Below are 24,287 nucleotides of genomic sequence, written 5' to 3'. Positions count from 1 at the left end.
TACTGGTGACTTTGTACACGCCTGTGTACATTTCCCATAGATTCTATGGGACTTGAACACTTGCTCCTGCCCTTCGTGTACACGGTCTGTGCCGTGTCCCCTCAGAGGGACACTGTGGGCCCCCCGACCTCACTTTGAGAACCTGAGGGTTCATGTAAAACTTAAAACTATTGCCCGTGTACACAGTGGTTAATCGCATGTGCAAGGATCTACAGAGCTGGCTGGAGCAGCCTGGTGGAGTCTGGTGCAGTCCTGTCTACCCTGGTCTGGCCTATTCAAGCCAGATCTGGACAGTAATGGCCTGGTGGAGTCATCTAACTACCCCCTTTCCCCGGTCTATACTCCTACTCGGCAGGACTGGGCTGGACTTAGGTTTGCTGGACTCTGTTGGGCTCTGGGGGGCTGTATTGGGCTCTGGTGGGCTGTGCTGTTCTGTGCTGGGCTCTGTTGGGCTATACGAGGCAGTACAGTACTAAAGCCTAGACATGTTCATGTAAAACTATTGGCCGTGTACACAAAGTCATGTAAAACTATTGCCTGTGTACACAGTGGCTTTCTCCTTGACCTTTCGAGTTAGGAGTGTCGTAGAGACACGAGACCGGGTTTGTTGGATTCAGCGTCAAAAAGTAAGTCAGAATAAGTGTCTTTTATCCGAAAGAATGTGTAATCGTGTTGGTGGCGTGCAAATTTTGTGTCTTTTTCGCAATCATAAAGGGTTCAAAGTGTCGGAGAGACACGAAACCCATTCCATCGGATCAGGCATCCTTCAAATATGAAAAGTGTTTCCTGTGTAAAACAAACAGATTTTTTTAGATTTTTTTATTGATTTTAAGGACAAAAATCCGGGTTTCGGTGTCTTTTTCGCAATCGTAAAGGGTTCAAAGTGTCGGAGAGACACGAAACCCATTCCATCAGATCGGGCATGCTTCAAAAACCCATTCCATCAGATCGGGCATGCTTCAAATATGAAACGTGTGTCCTGCCTGAAACAAAACATATTTTTTTGATTTTTTTATTCATTTTAAGGACAAAGGGCCTGTTTTGACGCCTAAAACGACCCTTTTCCTTGACCTTTCGAGTTAGGAGTGCCGTGTACACAGGATCTACAGAGCTGGCTGGAGCATGGAGCAGCCTGGTGGAGTCTGGTGCAGTCATCTAACTACCCCCCTTCCCTGGTCTATACTCCTATTGGGCAGGACTGGGCTGGACTTAGGTTTGCTGGAGTCTATTGGGCTCTGGTAGGCTGTATTGGGCTCTGGTGGGCCGTGTTGTGCTGTGATGGGCTCTGTTGGGCTACACGAGACAGTACAGTACTAAAGCCTGAACATGTTCATGTAAAACTATTGGCTGTGTACACAAAGTCATGTAAAACTATTGCCCGTATATACAGGGGTTAATTATTATAATTGAATTTAAGGACACAACTGTTCAAGTGTGGAGAGCTACAGAGCCTAGTGCAGTGTTCCAGACGGATCCAGCCTCATATACTCCCCTTATAAGTCAGTGGTTCAACTATGGGACCCCTAGAGGGGTCTCCATACTCCCCTTATAAGTCAGTGGTTCAACTATGGGACCCCAGAGGGGTCTCCAAATGATCTTGGGTGGTCCCAAATGTTTAGCTTAATGTGAAACATTGTTTTTCCACTCAACAGTATACAGAGGCTATCTGCACATTTCTAAAGAGACAATTTAAGGACTTTTTAATACTTTTAAAATGATAAATTAAATATTAGTGGCAGAAATTGTGAAAATATCAGATCTACATGCTCACGCCGCCGTGCGTTGTGAGGTGTTGTGAGCATGTAGATCTGCTATTTTCACAAGGCCGTGTTTTACAAAATGTAACGCCTCAACTCTTTGTCCAAACAGTGAGGCATTGTGAGCTTGAAGATTAGCTATTTTCGCCATCTGTTGGAACCAAGTCAAATAAATGCAAGGCCTACAATTCTCTGTCTGTCTGTCTGTCTGTCTGTCTGTCTGTCTGTCTGTCTGTCTGTCTGTCTGTCTGTCTGTCTGTCTGTCTATCTATCTGGCAATATCCTCAGGGTGTCCAGTCAAAACACCACAAAACTGACATTCAAGGAGTAGTTCACCCCCAAAATGACTTATTTTTTCAATGTATTACTCAAGCCATGGAGACTTGAGTTCAATAGAAAAAAAGTCACTTTGGGGGTGAACTACTCCTTTAATGAAATGTTTTTCTTCTCTTCACCCACACCAAATGATCACCACTCTGTTTTGTTACACACGTGTGGTTCTAAAGATGAAAGAAAAATGCAGGGCATTCACAATCCGGCTAATTAAACAACAAACAAATTGGAATTATCAGAAATATTAGTTAGTCGCACGCATACTGTACCAACAAAACACAGTAAGTCCAAATGGAAAACAAATACACTTGCACTGATCTGAAACATTCTCTCCCAGTGAACTTGACTGACCAGGGAACAAAGACAGACTGGTGCCACTCATCAAGCAGAAGCCACTGATCAAAAGAAGGCACTAATTGACCACACCTGGCTTGGTGGCCTGAGTGGTGTAGTATAGTGTACTGTGTTGACAGCAAGGCTTATGCAGGCCAACCTACTCTGTCCCTGGCATGTGCGAGGTGCTTGTAGATCTGTGAGGTGCTTGTAGATCTGCTGTATTGGGTTTTTTAACTAGTTTGAAGTGTTGGTGCCGTGCTGTGACAGCTTGAAGCAGGGATGGCTCCCCACAAACCCAATTGTGATGAAAAATATTTATGAAATAAATAAATGAAATATATATATATATATATATATATATATATATATATATGTATATATATATGTGTGTGTGTGTGTGTGTGTGTGTGTGTGTGTGTGTGTGTGTGTGTGTGAAAGACAACTGACTTTTATGTAAACCATACTATATGGACAGTTTGTTCTGCATGTCACTATGCTGGAAAGTGTCCTAATCGGGAGATAAGCCCTGGGGGTCCCTGGAGGGGTGGAGGTTGTGGATTGGCAGGCAAGGAGTGTGTGTGCAAAGTTTGGCATTGAGTAATATGCTGGCTGTGTACACATGTTCACAGCGGCGTCAGTTCAGGAAAGGCTAAGGTATGGCAACATGACTGGTGTCTTGCAAGACACCAATCATGTTGCCATACCTTAGCAACAGGCACGATGAAAAGTACATTTAATTATTTCCCCCCTGTAGCCAAGGTATGGATAAGCCCACAGTGTCCCTCTGAGGGTCCCCCGACCTCACTTTGAGAACCACCACGGACCACTTGATAAGCCCACAGTGTCCCTCTGAGGGTTCATGTAAAACTACTGGTCGTGGACACCACCTAGGGCCTGTGTACATATGGCTCTCTGCTGCCCCCCATTAAGAAACTATAGACGGCACAGACCGTGTACACGAAGGGCAGGAGCAAGTGGTCAAGTCCCATAGAATCTATGGGAAATGTACGAAGTCGTGTACAAAGTCACCGGTTGGTCCACGAGCCATAGTTTTTTCCATTGTAGCTCCCTACAGTGTACACGACTATGATTATTTTTTTAAATATTATTTTAATATTATTTTAATATTATTTTTTAATTAATTTTTTTAATATTATTTTAATATTATTTTAACTCACTTACTGCCAATTAAAAATGCCCTCGAGTGGCATTAGTGCCAGCCCTCTCCATAGACTTCCATGTAATTTGTAGTGCACAGATCATGCACACCCATGCACAGATCATGCACCATGTTTGTGCAGGCTGTTCACAGCTTTCAAACAAAAAAAAAAGATTGGAAATCCGTTCAGGCATTCTTGAGATAATAGCCATTATGTTTTCCTATAATGTAAACAAAGATGGCTGCCATGTTTGATAGATGGGGTTGCTATGGGGGTTAAACATGCAATTTCGCGATTTCTATCATGCCTACTACATTTTTTGGGGTCCAAAAAATCTTTTTGAAAAAAAAAATTTTTTTGAAAAAAAATTTTTTTTTGTTTTTTTTCTAAGTAAAAGTCGCCCAAAGTCGCTTGGCAGGGAAGCCCATAGTGAGAAAGTTGCTCTAAAAGTCGCCTGGCACTGTATGAGTTAATATTATTTTTTAATTAATTTTTTTAATATTATTTTAATATCATTTTTAATTAATTTTTTTAATATTATTTTAATATTATTTTAATATTATTTTTTAATTAATTTTTTAAATATTATTTTAATATTATTTTAATATTATTTTAATATTATTTTTTAATTAATTTTTTTAATATTATTTTAATATTATTATTATTTTTTTTTTTTTAATATTATTTTAATATTATTTTTTTAATATTATTTTAATATTATTTTTTTAATATTATTTTAATATTATTTTTTTAATATTATTTTAATATTATTTTTTTAATATTATTTTAATATTATTTTTTTAATATTATTTTTTTAATATTATTTTTTTAATATTATTTTAATATTATTTTTTTAATATTATTTTAATATTATTTTTTTAATATTATTTTTTTAATATTATTTTTTTAATATTATTTTAATATTATTACCCCTATTGTTTTTGGTGTCTCTGAAGTCAATCAGCTATTGCCGGTGTACACAGCCAAATTTCCGGGCCCCACTGTGCGGACTGTGGGGGCGTGAAAATTCACCGGGTGGACTCAAAATGTCCTCCGGGGCCCCCTCTGCGTGTGGACACCACTTGCTCGCCCATCAGTCCCACGGATGATTTTTGTTTCTTTTTTTTAAATTTAGGGTCCTTTTCTGCAGTTCAAGCATAATTCCACAGGGCGGCAGGCTATTTTCCAAAACTATTGGAAGTGGACATGTGTACACAGCCAGCATTACTGAATGGAAAAAAATACTGTCTAATTTGATAGACTATCCCATCTCCGTGATTTGTAGATCTAACTTTACAGACAGTTCATTTCTATGATTTGTATATCTAATTCCATCAGCAGTTCCATACCATGATTTGTAGCTCTAAATCCATCACCTGTCACATCCACATGATTTGTAGATCTAATTCTAAAACCATTCACATCCACATGATTTGTAGATCTAATCCATACCATAATTTGTAGCTCTAAATCTATCACCTGTCACATCCACATGATTTGTAGATCTAATTCTAAAACTAGTCGCATCCCCATGATTTGTAGACCTAATTCCATCGGCAGTTCCATACCATAATTTGTAGCTCTAAATCCATCACCTGTCACATCCACATGATTTGTAGATCTAATTCTAAAACCAGTCACATCCACATGATTTGTAGATCTAATTCTAAAACCATTCACATCCCCATGATTTGTAGATCTAATTCCATCGGCAGTTCCATACCATAATTTGTAGCTCTAAATCCATCACCTGTCACATCCACATGATTTGTAGATCTAATTCTAAAACCAGTCACATCCACATGATTTGTAGATCTAATTCTAAAACCATTCACATCCACATGATTTGTAGATCTAATCCATACCATAATTTGAAGCTCTAAATCTATCACCTGTCACATCCACATGATTTGTAGATCTAATTCTAAAACTAGTCGCATCCCCATGATTTGTAGATCTAATTCCATCGGCAGTTCCATACCATAATTTGTAGCTCTAAATCTATCACCTGTCAAATCCACATTATTTGTATATCTAATTCTAAAACCAGTCCCATCCCCATGATTTGTAGATCTAAATCCAACGGCAGTTCCATACCATAATTGGTAGCCCTAAATCCATCACTTGTCACATCCACATGATTTCTAGATCTAATTCTAAAACCAGTCACATCCACATGATTTGTAGATCTAATTCTAAAACCATTCCAATCCCCATGATTTGTAGATCTAATCCATACCATAATTTGTAGCTCTAAATCTATCACCTGTCACATCCACATGATTTGTAGATCTAATTCTAAAACTAGTCGCATCCCCATGATTTGTAGATCTAATTCCATCGGCAGTTCCATACCATAATTGGTAGCTCTAAATCTATCACCTGTCACAAAGGCTCTGGTGGGCTGTTTTGGGCTCTGGTGGGCTGTGCTGGGCTCTGGTAGGCTATACAGGGCAGTACTGTACTAGCCTAGACATGTTCTTGTAAAACTATTGGCCGTGTACACTAAGGCATGTAGAAACTATTGCCTGTGTACACAGTGGATAATCCCATCAACGAGGAGCTACAGGACTGGCGGGAGCCTTGAGCAGACTGCTGGAGTCTGGTGCAGTCCTGTGCACCCTGGTCTGGCCTATTCCAGCCGGATCCAGCCTAGTGTAGCCTAGTGAAGCCATCTAACCTCTCCACTTCCCTAATCTATTCTCCCACTGTGCTGGACTTGGATGTGCTGGGCTGTGCTGGACTCTATCAGGCTCTGGTGGGCTGTTTTGGGCTCTGGTGGGCTGTGCTGGGCTCTGGTAGGCAATACAGGGCAGTACTGTACTATAGCCTAGACATGTTCATGTAAAACTATTGGCCGTGTACACTAAGGCATGTAGAAACTATTGCCCGTGTACACAGTGGATAATCCCATCAACGAGGAGCTACAGGACTGGAGGGAGCCTTGAGCAGCCCGGTGGAGACTGCTGGAGTCTGGTGCAGTCCTGTGCACCCTGGTCTGGCCTATTCCAGCCGGATCCAGCCTACTGTAGCCTAGTAAAGCCATCTAACTTCTCCACTTCCCTAATCTATTCTCCCACTGTGCTGGACTTGGATGTGCTGGGCTGTGCTGGACTCTATCAGGCTCTGGTGGGCTGTTTTGGGCTCTGGTAGGCTATACAGGGCAGTAATCTACTATAGCCTAGGCATGTTCATGTAAAACTATTGGCCGTGTACACAAAGGCATGTAGAAACTATTGCCCGTGTACACAGTGGATAATCCCATCAACAAGGAGCTACAGGACTGGCGGGAGCCTTGAGCAGACTGCTGGAGACTGCTGGAGTCTGGTGCACCCTGGTCTGGCCTATTCCAGCCGGATCCAGTCTAGTGTAGCCTAGTGAAGCCATCTAACCTCTCCACTTCCCTAATCTATTCTCCCCCTGTGCTGGACTTGGATAAGCTGGGCTGTGCTGGACTCTATCAGGCTCTGGTGGGCTGTTTTGGGATCTGGTGGGCTGTGCTGGGCTCTGGTAGGCTATACAGGGCAGTACTGTACTATAGCCTAGGCATGTTCATATAAAACTATTGGCCGTGTACACAAAGGCATGTAGAAACTATTGCCCGTGTACACAGTGGATAATCCCATCAACGAGGAGCTACAGGACTGGTGGGAGCCTTGAGCAGACTGCTGGAGACTGCTGGAGTCTGGTGCACCCTGGTCTGGCCTATTCCAGCCAGATCCAGCCTAGTGTAGCCTAGTGAAGCCATCTAACCTCTCCACTTCCCTAATCTATTCTCCCACTGTGCTGGACTTGGATGTGCTGGGCTGTGCTGGACTATTGGGCTCTGGTGGGCTTTACTGGGCTCTGGTGGGCTGTGCTGGGCTCTGGTAGGCTATACAGGGCAGTAATCTACTATAGCCTAGGCATGTTCATGTAAAACTATTGGCCGTGTACACAAAGGCATGTAGAAACTATTGCCCGTGTACACAGTGGATAATCCCATCAACGAGGAGCTAAGGGACTGGCGGGAGCCTTGAGCAGCCCGGTGGACACTGCTGGAGTCTGGTGCAGTCCTGTGCACCCTGGTCTGGCCTATTCCAGCCGGATCCAGCCTACTGTAGCCTAGTGAAGCCATCTAACTTCTCCACTTCCCTAATCTATTCTCCCACTGTGCTGGACTTGGATGTGCTGGGCTGTGCTGGACTCTATCAGGCTCTGGTGGGCTGTGCTGGGCTCTGGTAGGCTATACAGGGCAGTAATCTACTATAGCCTAGGCATGTTCATGTAAAACTATTGGCCGTGTACACAAAGGCATGTAGAAACTATTGCCCGTGTACACAGTGGATAATCCCATCAACAAGGAGCTACAGGACTGGCGGGAGCCTTGAGCAGACTGCTGGAGACTGCTGGAGTCTGGTGCACCCTGGTCTGGCCTATTCCAGCCGGATCCAGTCTAGTGTAGCCTAGTGAAGCCATCTAACCTCTCCACTTCCCTAATCTATTCTCCCACTGTGCTGGACTTGGATGTGCTGGGCTGTGCTGGACTCTATCAGGCTCTGGTGGGCTGTTTTGGGATCTGGTGGGCTGTGCTGGGCTCTGGTAGGCTATACAGGGCAGTACTGTACTATAGCCTAGGCATGTTCATATAAAACTATTGGCCGTGTACACAAAGGCATGTAGAAACTATGGCCCGTGTACACAGTGGATAATCCCATCAACGAGGAGCTACAGGACTGGTGGGAGCCTTGAGCAGACTGCTGGAGACTGCTGGAGTCTGGTGCACCCTGGTCTGGCCTATTCCAGCCGGATCCAGTCGAGTGTAGCCTAGTGAAGCCATCTAACCTCTCCACTTCCCTAATCTATTCTCCCACTGTGCTGGACTTGGATGTGCTGGGCTGTGCTGGACTCTATCAGGCTCTGGTGGGCTGTTTTGGGATCTGGTGGGCTGTGCTGGGCTCTGGTAGGCTATACAGGGCAGTACTGTACTATAGCCTAGGCATGTTCATATAAAACTATTGGCCGTGTACACAAAGGCATGTAGAAACTATTGCCCGTGTACACAGTGGATAATCCCATCAACGAGGAGCTACAGGACTGGTGGGAGCCTTGAGCAGACTGCTGGAGACTGCTGGAGTCTGGTGCACCCTGGTCTGGCCTATTCCAGCCGGATCCAGCCTAGTGTAGCCTAGTGAAGCCATCTAACCTCTCCACTTCCCTAATCTATTCTCCCACTGTGCTGGACTTGGATGTGCTGGGCTGTGCTGGACTATTGGGCTCTGGTGGGCTTTACTGGGCTCTGGTGGGCTGTGCTGGGCTCTGGTAGGCTATACAGGGCAGTAATCTACTATAGCCTAGGCATGTTCATGTAAAACTATTGGCCGTGTACACAAAGGCATGTAGAAACTATTGCCCGTGTACACAGTGGATAATCCCATCAACGAGGAGCTAAGGGACTGGCGGGAGCCTTGAGCAGCCCGGTGGACACTGCTGGAGTCTGGTGCAGTCCTGTGCACCCTGGTCTGGCCTATTCCAGCCGGATCCAGCCTACTGTAGCCTAGTGAAGCCATCTAACTTCTCCACTTCCCTAATCTATTCTCCCACTGTGCTGGACTTGGATGTGCTGGGCTGTGCTGGACTCTATCAGGCTCTGGTGGGCTGTGCTGGGCTCTGGTAGACTATACAGGGCAGTAATCTACTATAGCCTAGGCATGTTCATGTAAAACTATTGGCCGTGTACACAAAGGCATGTGGAAACTATTGCCCGTGTACACAGTGGATAATCCCATCAACAAGGATCTACAGGACTGGCGGGAGCCTTGAGCAGACTGCTGGAGACTGCTGGAGTCTGGTGCACCCTGGTCTGGCCTATTCCAGCCGGATCCAGTCTAGTGTAGCCTAGTGAAGCCATCTAACCTCTCCACTTCCCTAATCTATTCTCCCACTGTGCTGGACTTGGATGTGCTGGGCTGTGCTGGACTCTATCAGGCTCTGGTGGGCTGTTTTGGGATCTGGTGGGCTGTATTGGGCTCTGGTGGGCTGTGCTGTGCTGTGCTGGGCTCTGTTGGGTTATACGAGGCAGAACAGTACTAAAGCCCAGATATGTTCATGTAAAACTATTGGCCGTGTACACAAAGTCATGTAAAACTATGGCCTGTGTACACAGTGGCTTTTTCCTTGACCTTTCGAGTTAGGAGTGTCGTAGAGACACGAGACCGGGTTTGTTGGATTCAGCGTCAAAAAGTAAGTCAGAATAAGTGTCTTTTATCCGAAAGAATGTGTAATCGTGTTGGTGGCGTGCAAATTTCGTGTCTTTTTCGCAATCGTAAAGGGTTCAAATTGTCGGAGAGACACGAAACCCATTCCATTGGATCAGGCATCCTTCAAATATTAAAAGTATTTCCTGCGTGAAACAAACAGATTTTTTTAGATTTTTTTATTGATTTTAAGGACAAAAATTCGGGTTTCGGTGTCTTTTTCGCAATCGTAAAGGGTTCAAAGTGTCGGAGAGACACGAAACCCATTCCATCGGATCGGGCATGCTTCAAATATGAAAAGTTTGTCCGGCCTAAAACAAAACATATTTTTTTGATTTTTTTATTCATTTTAAGGACAAAGGGCCCGTTTTGACGCCTAAAACGACCCTTTCCCTTGACCGTTCGAGTTAGGAGTGCCGTGTACACAGGATCTACAGAGCTGGCTGGAGTATGGAGCAGCCTGGTGGAGTCTGGTGCAGTCCTGTCTACCCTGGTCTGGCCTATTCAAGCTGGATCCGGCCTGTAATGGCCTGGTGCAGCCATAAGAATACCCCCCTTCCCTGGTCTACAATACCACTGGGCAGGACTGGCCTAGACTTAGGTGTGCTGGACTCTATTGGGCTCTGGTGGGCTGTATTGGGCTCTGGTGGGCTGTGCGGTGCTGAGTTGAACTCTGTTGGGCTACACAAGGCAGTACTGTACTAAAGCTTAGACATGTTAATGTAAATAAACTATTGGCCGTGTACACAAACTCATGTATATCTATTCCCCGTGTACAGAGTTGTTAATCTCAAGTGTGGGGAGCTACAGTGCTGGTGAGATCCTGGCACAGTGCCCCAGAGGGGTCTCCAAATGATCTTGGGTGGTCCCAAATGATTAGCTTAATGTGAACATTGTTTTTTTTTCTACTCAACAGTGTACAGAGGCTATCTGCACATTTTTTAAGATACAATTTAAGGACCTTTTTAATACCTTTAAAATTACAAATTAAATATTAAAATGTTGAAAATAGCAGATCTACAAGCTCACGCCGCCTTGCGTTGTGAGGCATTGTGAGCATGTATATCTGCTATTTTCACAAGACCGTGTTTTACAAACGCCTCAACTCTTTTTGTGCTACCAAACAGGACAAACTGTCAAATATTAAGTGAGAAGGTTTTGCCCAGCAGGACTTTCTCACAAGTTAGGCGATGTGCATAATGCTATTCCTTTGGTCTTGGTTGCAAACACACCAACAAAACACAGTAAGTCCAAATGGAAAACAAACACACTTTGCACTGAGCTCAAACATGCTTCTCTCCTAGTGAACTCCAAAGAAAGACTGAGGCCACTTGGCAGGAGGCACTGATCAAAAGACAGGCACTAATTGAACACTCCTGGCTTGGTGACCTGATTGGTAGGCAGGTGATGGTTGGTGTAGTAGTGTGTTGACAGCAAGGCTTATGCAGGCCAACCAAACTGTGTCCCTGGCAGGTGCTTGTAGATCTGCGAGGTGCTTGTAGATCTGCTGTATTGGGTTGAGCCCCCCTCACCCAAAAAATATTTATGGAATAAATACATTAAATATATATGAATACGTGAAGGACAACTGCCTGACTTCTATGTAAACCATACTATATGGACAGTTTTTTTCTGCATGTCACTATGATGGAAAGCATCTTTAGCCTCACAATAACCATATTGAGTTACCACATGAGTTTGTGTGCACGCACAGCCAATAGTTTTACATGAATATTTCTAGGCTATAGTACAGTACTGCCCCATACAGCCTAACAGAGCCCAGCAAAGCACAGCACAGCCCACCAGAGACAAATACAGCCCACAGGAGCCCAATAGAGTCCAGCACACCTAAGTTCAGCCCAGTCCTGCCAAGTAGGAGTATAGACCAGGGAAGGGGGGTAGTTAGATGTCTCCACCAGGCCATTACAGGCTGGACCTGGCTTGAATAGGCCAGACCAGGGTGCACAGCACTACACCAGACTCCACCATGCTGCTCCAGGCTCCAGCTTGCCCTGTAGATCCTTGCACATGCGATTATACACTGTGTACACGGGCAATAGTTTTACATGAGTTTGTGTACACGGCCAATAGTTTTACATGAACATGTCTAAACTTTAGTACTGTACTGCCTTGTATAGCCCAACAGAGCCTAGAACAGCACAGCACAGCCCACCAGAGCCCAGTACAGCCCACCAGAAACAAATACAGCCCAGCAGAGCCCAATAGAGTCCAACACACTAAGTCCAGCCTAGTGGTAGTTAAAACCAGGGACTGGGGGTAGTTAGATGGCTGCACAAGCCATTACAGGCCGGATCCGGCTGTTATAGGCCAGACAAGGGTGCACCAGACTCCACCTGCTCCAGGCTCCCCCCAGTCCTGTAGCTCCTCGTTGATGGGATTATCCACTCTGTACACGGGCAATAGTTTCTACATGCCTTTGTGTACACGGCCAATAGTTTTACATGAACATGTCTAAGCTTCAGTACAGTACTGCCCCGTACAGCCTACCAGAGCCCAGCACAGCCCACCAGAGCGCAACACAGCCCACCAGATCCCAAAACAGCCCACCAGAGCCCGATAGAGTCCAGCACAGCCCAGCACATCCAAGTCCAGCACAGTGGGAGAATATATTAGGGAAGTGGGGAGGTTAGATGGCTTCACTAGGCTACACTAGGCTGGATCCGGCTGGAATAGGCCAGACCAGGGTGCACAGGACTGCACCAGACTCCAGCAGTCTCCACCAGGCTACTCCAGGCTCCCGCCAGTCCTGTAGCTCCTCGTTGATGGGATTATCCACTGTGTACACGGGCAATAGTTTCTACATGCCTTTGTGTACACGGCCAATAGTTTTACATGAACATGTCTAAGCTTTAGTACATTGCTGCCCCGTACAGCCTACCAGAGCCCAGCACAGCCCACCAGAGCCCAAAACAGCCCACCAGAGCCCGAAAAAGTCCAGCACAGCCCAGCACATCCAAATCCAGCACAGTGGGAGAATAGATTAGGGAAGTGGAGAGGTTAGATGGCTTCACTAGGCTACACTAGGCTGGATCCGGCTGGAATAGGCCAGACCAGGGTGCACAGGACTGCACCAGACTCAAGCAGTCTCCACCGGGCTGCTCCAGGCTCCCGCCAGTCCTGTAGCTCCTCGTTGATGGGATTATCCACTGTGTACACGGGCAATAGTTTCTACATGCCTTAGTGTACACGGCCAATAGTTTTACATGAACATGTCTAGGCTATAGTACAGTACTGCCCTGTATAGCCTACCAGAGCCCAGCATAGCCCACCAGAGCCCAAAACAGCCCACCGGAGCCTGATAGAGTCCAGCACAGCCCAGCACATCCAAGTCCAGCACAGTGGTAGAATAGATTAGGGAAGTGGAGAGGTTAGATGGCTTCATTAGGCTACAGTAGGCTGGATCCGGCTGGAATAGGCCAGACCAGGGTGCACAGGACTGCACCAGACTCCAGCAGTCTCCACCGGGCTGCTCAAGGCTCCCGCCAGTCCTGTAGCTCCTCGTTGATGGGATTATCCACTGTGTACACGGGCAATAGTTTCTACATGCCTTAGTGTACACGGCCAATAGTTTTACATGAACATGTCTAGGCTATAGTACAGTACTGCCCTGTATAGCCTACCAGAGCCCGGCATAGCCCACCAGAGCCCAAAACAGCCCACCACAGCCTGATAGAGTCCAGCACAGCCCAGCACATCCAAGTCCAGCACAGTGGTAGAATAGATTAGGGAAGTGGAGAGGTTAGATGGCTTCATTAGGCTACAGTAGGCTGGATCCGGCTGGAATAGGCCAGACCAGGGTGCACAGGACTGCACCAGACTCCAGCAGTCTCCACCGGGCTGCTCAAGGCTCCCGCCAGTCCTGTAGCTCCTCGTTGATGGGATTATCCACTGTGTACACGGGCAATAGTTTCTACATGCCTTAGTGTACACGGCCAATAGTTTTACATGAACATGTCAAGGCTTTAATACAGTACTGCCTCGTATAGCCCAACAGAGCCCAGCACAGGAAAGCATCGCGCACCAGAGCCCAATACAGCCCACCAGAGCCCAATAGAGCCCAGCACACCTAAGTCCAGCCCAGTCCTTCCCAGTGTGAGTATAGACCTGGGAAGGGGGGTATTTTGATGGCTGCACCATGCCATTACAGGCCGGATCCAGCTTGAATAGGCCAGACCAGGGTGGACAGGACTGCACCAGACTCCAACAGTCTCCATCAGGATGCTCCAGGCTACAGCCAGCCCTGCAGCTCCCTACACATGCAATTAACCCCTGTGTACACGGGCAATAGTTTAACATGAGTTTGTGTACATGGCCAATAGTTTTACATGAACATGTCAAGGCTTGAATAGAGTACTGACTTATGTGCAGTCATGTGCACCCTGGTCTGGCCTATTCCAGCTGGATCCGGCCTGTAATGGCCTGGTGCATACATAACTGCACCCCCTTCCCTTGTCTATACTCCCACTTTGCAGGACTGGGCTGGACTTAAGTGTGCTGGACTCTATTGGGCTGTATTGGACTCTGGTGGCCTGTGCTGTTACACTATTAAACCTATTACACTATTACACTATTACATGTAATGCACTATTACACTATTAGACTTATTACACTATTACACTATTACACTATTACACCTATTACACTATTAAACCTGTTACATTATTACACTATTTACACATATTGTGCTATTACACTATTACACTTATAGTGTAATATATACGTTTTACCCCCGGGAGACCCTCCTGAGAAGCGGGGGTCTGCGGACCCCCTCCCCGTCCGGGCCTCGGTCCTTGGTCCTTGGAGTGGAGCAATAGCTTGTAGATCGGCTACTTGAGTATTTTCCATATTTCTTTTCCCGGTGGCGCTGGGGTCCCTGGGGTCCCTGGAGCTCCAGGGGTCCCTCGGGGCCCAGGCGGTGGCCCTGCCGCCGGGGACCCCCTGGGTGCCGTCCCCGTCTCTCCCGGTCGCTCCGGGGCCGAGTTAAAGCCTTTTTAGCGGACTGCAGTTGCAGGGGTCTGCCACTAGGTGGCGCTCTATGAACGGCCGTCTCCGGGCCGCCGAGGCGGACGCGTGGGTACCGGCCCCAGCTCTCCCGGTCGCTCCTAGATCGAGTTACAGCATTTTATTTGCACTGCAGTGGCGGGGGGTCCTCCACTAGGGGCGCGACCTGGTGCGTCGTTCCGGAGCACCAGGAGTCGTGGTCCCCGGGAATTCCCTGTGAGCAGCCCCTTTGGGGGGATCATTTGGTAATTTTTTAGCTTTTTGGCGGTGGTCCCCGGGGGTCCCCAGAGCTCCGGAGGGTCCCTGGCTACTCTGCAGTCCCAGGCCGAGGCCCCAAAGTCGGACAGGAGCGGAGCAGCGGCCCGTCTGGTTCTCCAAAGCCATATCCCAGGTCCACAGTCATATCGCCAGGGGTCCCTGGAGGTGGTCCCTGATCGGTAGTCCCCGGACTCTGCAGTCCGAGGCCAAGGCCCCAGAAACCCCTCAGGGACCCAGAGAGGTCCCCGAACCACACTTTGGGAACCAGCCAAGGACCCCTTTGAAACCCTGTAGGGCCCCCCAGAGGTCCCCGAACCACACTTTGGGAACCAGCCATGAATGTACTAGGCTGTTGTGAACCAGCCATGGAAACCCTGGGGGTCCCCAAACCACACTTTGGGAACCAGCCAGGGACCCCCTGGAAACCCGGGGTCCCCAAACCACACTTTGGGAACCAACCAGGCAGTAGTAGGCTAGACTATAGCTCTCTGCTGCCCCCCATTGATAAAACATAGTCGGCATAGAATTGTACACGAAAGGCAGCCAGCAAGTGATCACGCACCATGGTCACTATGAGACATGTACAATGACTGTACACCGGCTCCAAAGGGTACACGGGCCATGGTCATTAACATTGAAACTGCCTGCCGTAGACACCAAAAACAATTGTTTTTTTAATATTATTTTAATATTATTTTTTTAATATTATTTTAATATTATTTTTTAATATTATTTTAATATTATTTTTTTAATATTATTTTAATATTATTTTTTTAATATTATTTTAATATTATTTTTTTATTAATTTTTTTAATATTATTTTAATATTATTTTAATATTATTTTAATATTATTGTTTAATTAATTTTTTTAATATTATTTTTTAATTAATTTTTTTAACATTATTTTAATATTATTTTAATATTATTTTTTAATATTATTTTTATATTATTTTTATATTATTTTTTTAATATTATTTTAATATTATTTTTTAAATATTATTTTAATATTATTTTTTTAATATTATTTTAATATTATTTTTTTAATATTATTTTAATATTATTTTTTTAATATTATTTTAATATTATTTTTTAATATTATTTTAATATTATTTTTTTAATATTATTTTAATATTATTTTTTAATTAATTTTTTTAATATTATTTTAATATTATTTTAATATAATTTTTTAATTAATTTTTTTAATATTATTTTAATATTATTTTAATATTATTTTTTAATTAATTTTTTTAATATTATTTTAATATTATTTTTTAATTATTTTTTTTAATATTATTTTAATATTATTTTAATATTATTTTTTAATTAATTTTAAAATAATATTAAAATAATATTAAAAAAATTAATTAAAAAATAATATTAAAATAATATTAATATTAATATTATTTTTTTAATATTATTTTAATATTATTTTTTAATTAATTATTTTAATATTATTTTAATATTATTTTAATATTATTGTTTAATTAATTTTTTTAATATTATTTTAATATTATTTTAATATTATTTTTTAATTAATTTTTTAACATTATTTTAATATTATTTTAATATTATTTTTTTAATATTATTTTAATATTATTTTTTAAATATTATTTTAATATTATTTTTTTAATATTATTTTAATATTATTTTTTTAATATTATTTTAATATTATTTTTTAATTAATTTTTTTAATATTATTTTAATATTATTTTTTAATTAATTTTAAAATAATATTAAAATAATATTAAAAAAATTAATTAAAAAATAATATTAAAATAATATTAATATTAATATTATTTTTTTAATATTATTTTAATATTATTTTTTAATTAATTTTTTTAACATTATTTTAATATTATTTTAATATTATTTTTTAATATTATTTTAATATTATTTTAATATTATTTTTTTAATATTATTTTAATATTATTTTTTTAATATTATTTTAATATTATTTTTTTAATATTATTTTAATATTATTTTTTTAATATTATTTTAATATTATTTTTTTAATATTATTTTACTATTATTTTTTAATATTATTTTTTAATTAATTTTTTTAATATTATTTTTTAATTATTTTTTAATTATTTTTTAATTAATTTTAAAATAATATTAAAATAATATTAAAAAAATTAATTAAAAAATAATATTAAAATAATATTAAAAAAATTAATTAAAAAATAATATTAAAATAATATTAAAATAATATTAAAAACATTAATTAAAAAATAATATTAAAATAATATTAAAATAATATTAAAACAATTAATTAAAAAATAATATTAAAATAATATTAAAATAATATTAAAAAATTAATTAAAAAATAATATTAAAATAATATTAAAATAATATTAAAAAAAATAATTAAAAAATAATATCAAAATAATATTAAAATAATATTAAAAAAATTAATTAAAAAATAATATTAAAATAATATTAAAAAAATAATATTAAAATAATATTAAAATAATAATATTAAAATAATATTAAAAAAATAATATTAAAATAATATTAAAAAAATAATATTAAAATAATATTAAAAAAATAATATTAATATAATATAAAAAAAAATATATTAAAATAGTATTAAAAAAATAATATTAAAAAAATAATATTAAAAAAATATTAAAAAAATAATATTAAAATAATATTAAAAAAATAATATTAAATAATATTAAAAAAATAAAATTAAAATAATGTTAAAAAAATTATATTAAAATAATATTAAAAAAATAATATTAAAATAATATTAAAAAAATAATATTAAAATAATATTAAAAAAATAATATTAAAATAATATTAAAAAAATATTAAAAAAAATAATATTAAAATAATATTAAAATAATATTAAAAAAATTAATTAAAAAATAATATTAAAATAATATTAAAATAATATTAAAATAATATTAATAAAATTTATTAAAAAATAATATTAAAATAATATAAAAAAAAATAATTAAAAAATAATTAAAAAATAATTAAAAAATAATATTAAAATAATATTAAAAAAATTAATTAAAAAATAATATTAAAATAATATTAAAAAAATTAATTAAAACATATTATTAAAATAATATTAAAATAATATTAAAACAATTAATAAAAAAATAATATTAAAATAATATAAAAAAAATAATTAAAAAATAATATTAAAATAATATTAAAATAATATTAAAACAATTTGGAACTAGTAACGTTTTCCAATAAATGCAGTGCAGTAAAACTTATATATTTGGATCCGACATGTAGTGGAGTAGAAGTAAAAAGTATAATTTGGAAAATTAGGGGGTGGGGGTGGGTTTAACAAATAACCAATCCGTGCCGTCAAAGTCCCTCCCCTCCAGAAATCTCTCAAACAGGGCACAATGTCAGACTCAAGCTTCAGCTGAGTCTGAAATCAGGCTAGTTTTCACGGCCATTCATTAATGACGATTCAGTCTGCCAAAAGAAAAAAAAAGGGAAAACAGCTTACAGCACCTGGTATTCCCAGGCGGTCTCCCATCCAAGTACTAACCATTGCCCGACCCTGCTTAGCTTCCGAGATCGGACGTGTTCAGGGTGGTATGGCCGTAAGCGACAGTGAACCGCAGCCGCTAGGCCTTAATGGGCCAGCAGAGGCCCTTGCTATCGTGTGTGCTTCTGTCACGGCCACTCATAAACGACGGTTGCTCCTTCAGTCTGGCAAAATGAAAAAAGCTTACAGCACCTGGTATTCCCAGGCGGTCTCCCATCCAAGTACTAACCAGGCCCGACCGTGCTTAGCTTCCGAGATCGGACGAGATCGGGCGTGTTCAGGGTGGTATGGCCGTAAGCAACTGAGGCCGCAGCCGCTAGGCCTCATATGCCAGTGCCACGCTAACGCGGAGGGGACTGGCGGGTGTCAGACCGGATGAGAAAAGCATCAGCAGAGGCTGCGGTCGTTCAGGCAGTCAGTTAAGGGGTTATCGCTTCTCGGCCTTTTGGCTAAGATCAAGTGTAGTATCTGTTCTTATCAGTTTAATATCTGATACGTCCCCTATACGGGGACTACATATTAAACGGATTTTTGGACTCGGGAGTTGAAACAGGGGCTTGCTCCGTTCACTCCACGCATCGACCCGGCATTGCAGTGCCGCTGGGAACGGTGCGCCTCCTTCTGCTTTGTGGAAAGAAACTGGGATACACAAGGGCACCTTTTCGTGCTGAACGGCGTGCCCGGTGGTTTACGCCCCGCCCCCTAGGCCGTGCCCCCCATTTGTGTTAGCCACGCCCCCAAAGCCAAAGTGGTTGGGGGCTGGGGCGATGGGAGGAGTAGATGAATTCCGGGGTACAAGTGAAAAATCTTCAAAGTGTGGCCTGCTGAAAAAAAACCTGCGTGTGCCGTTTTGCCCGGCTCTCCGCGGGGCCCCGGGGAGCCTTGTCTCCCAGCCGGGGTGCCCGCCCACAACCCAGTCAAACTCACAACCCGGCTCTCCAGCCGAACCCGGGTACCCACTATTAAGCCACCCTCCCGGAACCTTTACCAATAGCTGCGGGCGCACTGAGGCCGGGGACCTGGTGGTACGAATCCAGCTTTTTGGCAAAGCACTGTGGCCGTTTTGGGGAGCTCCCCACGCCAAAACGGGGCAACCTAAGGGGACTCCAGTCCGCCAGTTGGAGCCAAAGTAAAGTCTAGGTCTGTGTCCTGCTGCCCAACGGGGCTTTCTGCGCTGTGGGCGCCCCCTGGTGCTTCTCTAAATTGTCCAATATTTCACTTTGACAACAGTCTGCCAAAAGGAAAAAAGAAGAATAATAAAAAAAAAAGAAGCTTACAGAACCTGGTATTCCCAGGCGGTCTCCCATCCAAGTACTAACCAGGCCTGACCTTGCTTAGCTTCCGAGATCGGACGAGATCGGGCGTGTTCAGGGTGGTATGGCTGTAAGCGACAAGGCACTGCAGCCGCTAGGCCTATAGGCCAAGAGAGGCCGTTACCATCGTGTGTGTGTGTGTGTGTGTGTGTGTGTGTGTGTGTGTGTGTGTGTGTGTGTGTGTGTGTGTGTGTGTGTGTGTGTGTGTGTGTGTGTGTGCGTTCGCGCGTGTGCGTGGTTTTTTTCATTAGCCTGGTTCAGGGGTGCCGGAGCCTGTTTAAAAAAAGTACAAAGTGTCCCCCCACTTTTGGGTGTCCCCCCACATGTGCAAATATGGGCCTATATCTGCAAAGTAACTAGTAACGTTTTCCAATAAATGCAGTGGAGTAAAACTTATATATTTGGATCCGACATGTAGTGGAGTAGAAGTAAAAAGTATAATTTGGAAAATTAGGGGGTGGGGGTGGGTTTAACAAATAACCAATCCGTGCCGTCAAAGTCCCTCCCCTCCAGAAATCTCTCAAACAGGGCACAATGTCAGACTCAAGCTTCAGCTGAGTCTGAAATCAGGCTAGTTTTCACGGCCATTCATTAATGACGATTCAGTCTGCCAAAAGAAAAAAAAAGGGAAAACAGCTTACAGCACCTGGTATTCCCAGGCGGTCTCCAATCCAAGTACTAACCATTGCCCGACCCTGCTTAGCTTCCGAGATCGGACGAGATCGGGCGTGTTCAGGGTGGTATGGCCGTAAGCGACAGTGAACCGCAGCCGCTAGGCCTTAATGGGCCAGCAGAGGCCCTTGCTATCGTGTGTGCTTCTGTCACGGCCACTCATAAACGACGGTTGCTCCTTCAGTCTGGCAAAATGAAAAAAGCTTACAGCACCTGGTATTCCCAGGCGGTCTCCCATCCAAGTACTAACCAGGCCTGACCGTGCTTAGCTTCCGAGATCGGACGAGATCGGGCGTGTTCAGGGTGGTATGGCCGTAAGCAACTGAGGCCGCAGCCGCTAGGCCTCATATGCCAGTGCCACGCTAACGCGGAGGGGACTGGCGGGTGTCAGACCGGATGAGAAAAGCATCAGCAGAGGCTGCGGTCGTTCAGGCAGTCAGTTAAGGGGTTATCGCTTCTCGGCCTTTTGGCTAAGATCAAGTGTAGTATCTGGTCTTATCAGTTTAATATCTGATACGTCCCCTATACGGGGACTACATATTAAACGGATTTTTGGACTCGGGAGTTGAAACAGGGGCTTGCTCCGTTCACTCCACGCATCGACCCGGCATTGCAGTGCCGCTGGGAACGGTGCGCCTCCTTCTGCTTTGTGGAAAGAAACTGGGATACACAAGGGCACCTTTTCGTGCTGAACGGCGTGCCCGGTGGTTTACGCCCCGCCCCCTAGGCCGTGCCCCCCATTTGTGTTAGCCACGCCCCCAAAGCCAAAGTGGTTGGGGGCTGGGGCGATGGGAGGAGTAGATGAATTCCGGGGTACAAGTGAAAAATCTTCAAAGTGTGGCCTGCTGAAAAAAAACCTGCGTGTGCCGTTTTGCCCGGCTCTCCGCGGGGCCCCGGGGAGCCTTGTCACCCAGCCGGGGTGCCCGCCCACAACCCAGTCAAACTCACAACCCGGCTCTCCAGCCGAACCCAGGTACCCACTATTAAGCCACCCTCCCGGAACCTTTACCAATAGCTGCGGGCGCACTGAGGCCGGGGACCTGGTGGTACGAATCCAGCTTTTTGGCAAAGCACTGTGGCCGTTTTGGGGAGCTCCCCACGCCAAAACGGGGCAACCTAAGGGGACTCCAGTCCGCCAGTTGGAGCCAAAGTAAAGTCTAGGTCTGTGTCCTGCTGCCCAACGGGGCTTTCTGCGCTGTGGGCGCCCCCTGGTGCTTCTCTAAATTGTCCAATATTTCACTTTGACAACAGTCTGCCAAAAGGAAAAAAGAATAATAATAAAAAAAAAAGAAGCTTACAGAACCTGGTATTCCTAGGCGGTCTCCCATCCAAGTACTAACCAGGCCTGACCTTGCTTAGCTTCCGAGATCGGACGAGATCGGGCATGTTCAGGGTGGTATGGCTGTAAGCGACAAGGCACTGCAGCCGCTAGGCCTATAGGCCAAGAGAGGCCGTTACCATCGTGTGTGTGTGTGTGTGTGTGTGTGTGTGTGTGTGTGTGTGTGTGTGTGTGTGTGCGCGCGTGTGTGTGTGTGTGTGTGTGTGCGTTCGCGCGTGTGCGTGTTTTTTTTCATTAGCCTGGTTCAGGGGTGCCGGAGCCTGTTTAAAAAAAGTACAAAGTGTCCCCCCACTTTTGGGTGTCCCCCCACATGTGCAAACATGGGCCTATATCTGCAAAGTAACTAGTAACGTTTTCCAATAAATGCAGTGGAGTAAAACTTATATATTTGGATCCGACATGTAGTGGAGTAGAAGTAAAAAGTATAATTTGGAAAATTAGGGGGTGGGGGTGGGTTTAACAAATAACCAATCCGTGCCGTCAAAGTCCCTCCCCTCCAGAAATCTCTCAAACAGGGCACAATGTCAGACTCAAGCTTCAGCTGAGTCTGAAATCAGGCTAGTTTTCACGGCCATTCATTAATGACGATTCAGTCTGCCAAAAGAAAAAAAAAGGGAAAACAGCTTACAGCACCTGGTATTCCCAGGCGGTCTCCCATCCAAGTACTAACCATTGCCCGACCCTGCTTAGCTTCCGAGATCGGACGAGATCGGGCGTGTTCAGGGTGGTATGGCCGTAAGCGACAGTGAACCGCAGCCGCTAGGCCTTAATGGGCCAGCAGAGGCCCTTGCTATCGTGTGTGCTTCTGTCACGGCCACTCATAAACGACGGTTGCTCCTTCAGTCTGGCAAAATGAAAAAAGCTTACAGCACCTGGTATTCCCAGGCGGTCTCCCATCCAAGTACTAACCAGGCCCGACCGTGCTTAGCTTCCGAGATCGGACAAGATCGGGCGTGTTCAGGGTGGTATGGCCGTAAGCAACTGAGGCCGCAGCCGCTAGGCCTCATATGCCAGTGCCACGCTAACGCGGAGGGGACTGGCGGTTGTCAGACCGGATGAGAAAAGCATCAGCAGAGGCTGCGGTCGTTCAGGCAGTCAGTTAAGGGGTTATCGCTTCTCGGCCTTTTGGCTAAGATCAAGAGGTTGAGGGGTGGATGTACAGTATTGAGGTGCGGACTGGGTGGAGAATTTGAAAAGAAAGATGGCGTATGACGAAGTGAAGAACACGTTACGTTTCAGATGGAGGAAGAAGGATGTTCCACTAATGGAGAGGAAAATCTTCACAAAGAGTTTTTTGATGGAGATTCTGAAGATCAAGGTAGAGGAGATTTTTTGCCTGCAAGATAACCCTCGTGAGAGAGGGTACGATGTAACCTTCTTCACTGAGCAAACTACGCAAGATGTGTTTGTCCGCTGGTGGAAGGGGCAAGATAAGGAGGCTGTTAAGGACTTTGATGTGTTTTATATGAGTTCCAAGAATGACAAACAGGTCATCGTGCACATGTATGATCCACATGTGACCATGGAAGAAATTGTGGATTTCTTGCAGAGATACGCCAACACAGTTGGAACAACAAAGAGAAAGATAATGGATGACATGGGGATATGGACAGGAAAAATAGACTTTTTGCGAGTGACATTGAAAAGAGACCCGGAAGGTTTCGAAGGATTTGCACATCCCCCTGCTTTCTTCAACATCGGGAAGGTGAGAGGTCACCTGTTTTATCGCGGGCAGCCTCCCTTCTGCAAGAAGTGCAGGGGGAGCGGGCACAGTGCGGGGGAATGTAAGCATGTAAGGGAATGCAATGTAATGAATGTAAGATGAATGTAAGAATGTAAGGGAATGCAAGAATGACAAAAGCCTGTCATTCTTGTCGGTCCACGGACCACCTGTTGAAGAACTGCCCTGAGAGGGGTAGGGCAGGTGGTGGTGGGCCAGGGCGAGGAGCGGCAGGGGCTGGTGCTCCCGGGCCTGGAGGAGGTCAGAACGTCCCAGAGAAAAGTGGGGGAAAGGAGGCCAAACCGAAGGCCACGACAGTGAAGGATGGACTAAAGGGAGGAGCAAGGACGGGCTCTCAGGCTTTCAATGGGGCTGGAGTCTCATTACCGTCAGCTGGGAAAAAGGTCCGGACAAAGGAGAATACAGAGGAAGAAATGGACTCTCTGGCAAGTGGAGAGGAGAGGACTGTTGGAGGAGTGGAGGGGGGGAGGGTGGAGGTTTTGGGCTATGATACAGGCCAACCTGCTTGCCTTTTCTCCCCCCCATCGCCGGCTCCTAGTGGGGAGATGTCGCCTGCAAGGGTGGAGGAGGGAAGGAGGGGAAAACCCCCAGAAGAAGACTTA

Source organism: Nannobrachium achirus (assembly GCF_963921795.1).
Source record: "Nannobrachium achirus genome assembly, chromosome: 22".
NCBI classification, from domain to species: Eukaryota; Metazoa; Chordata; class Actinopteri; order Myctophiformes; family Myctophidae; genus Nannobrachium; species Nannobrachium achirus.
The sequence above is the reverse complement of the archived record's forward strand: the minus strand, read 5'-3'. Positions refer to the sequence as shown.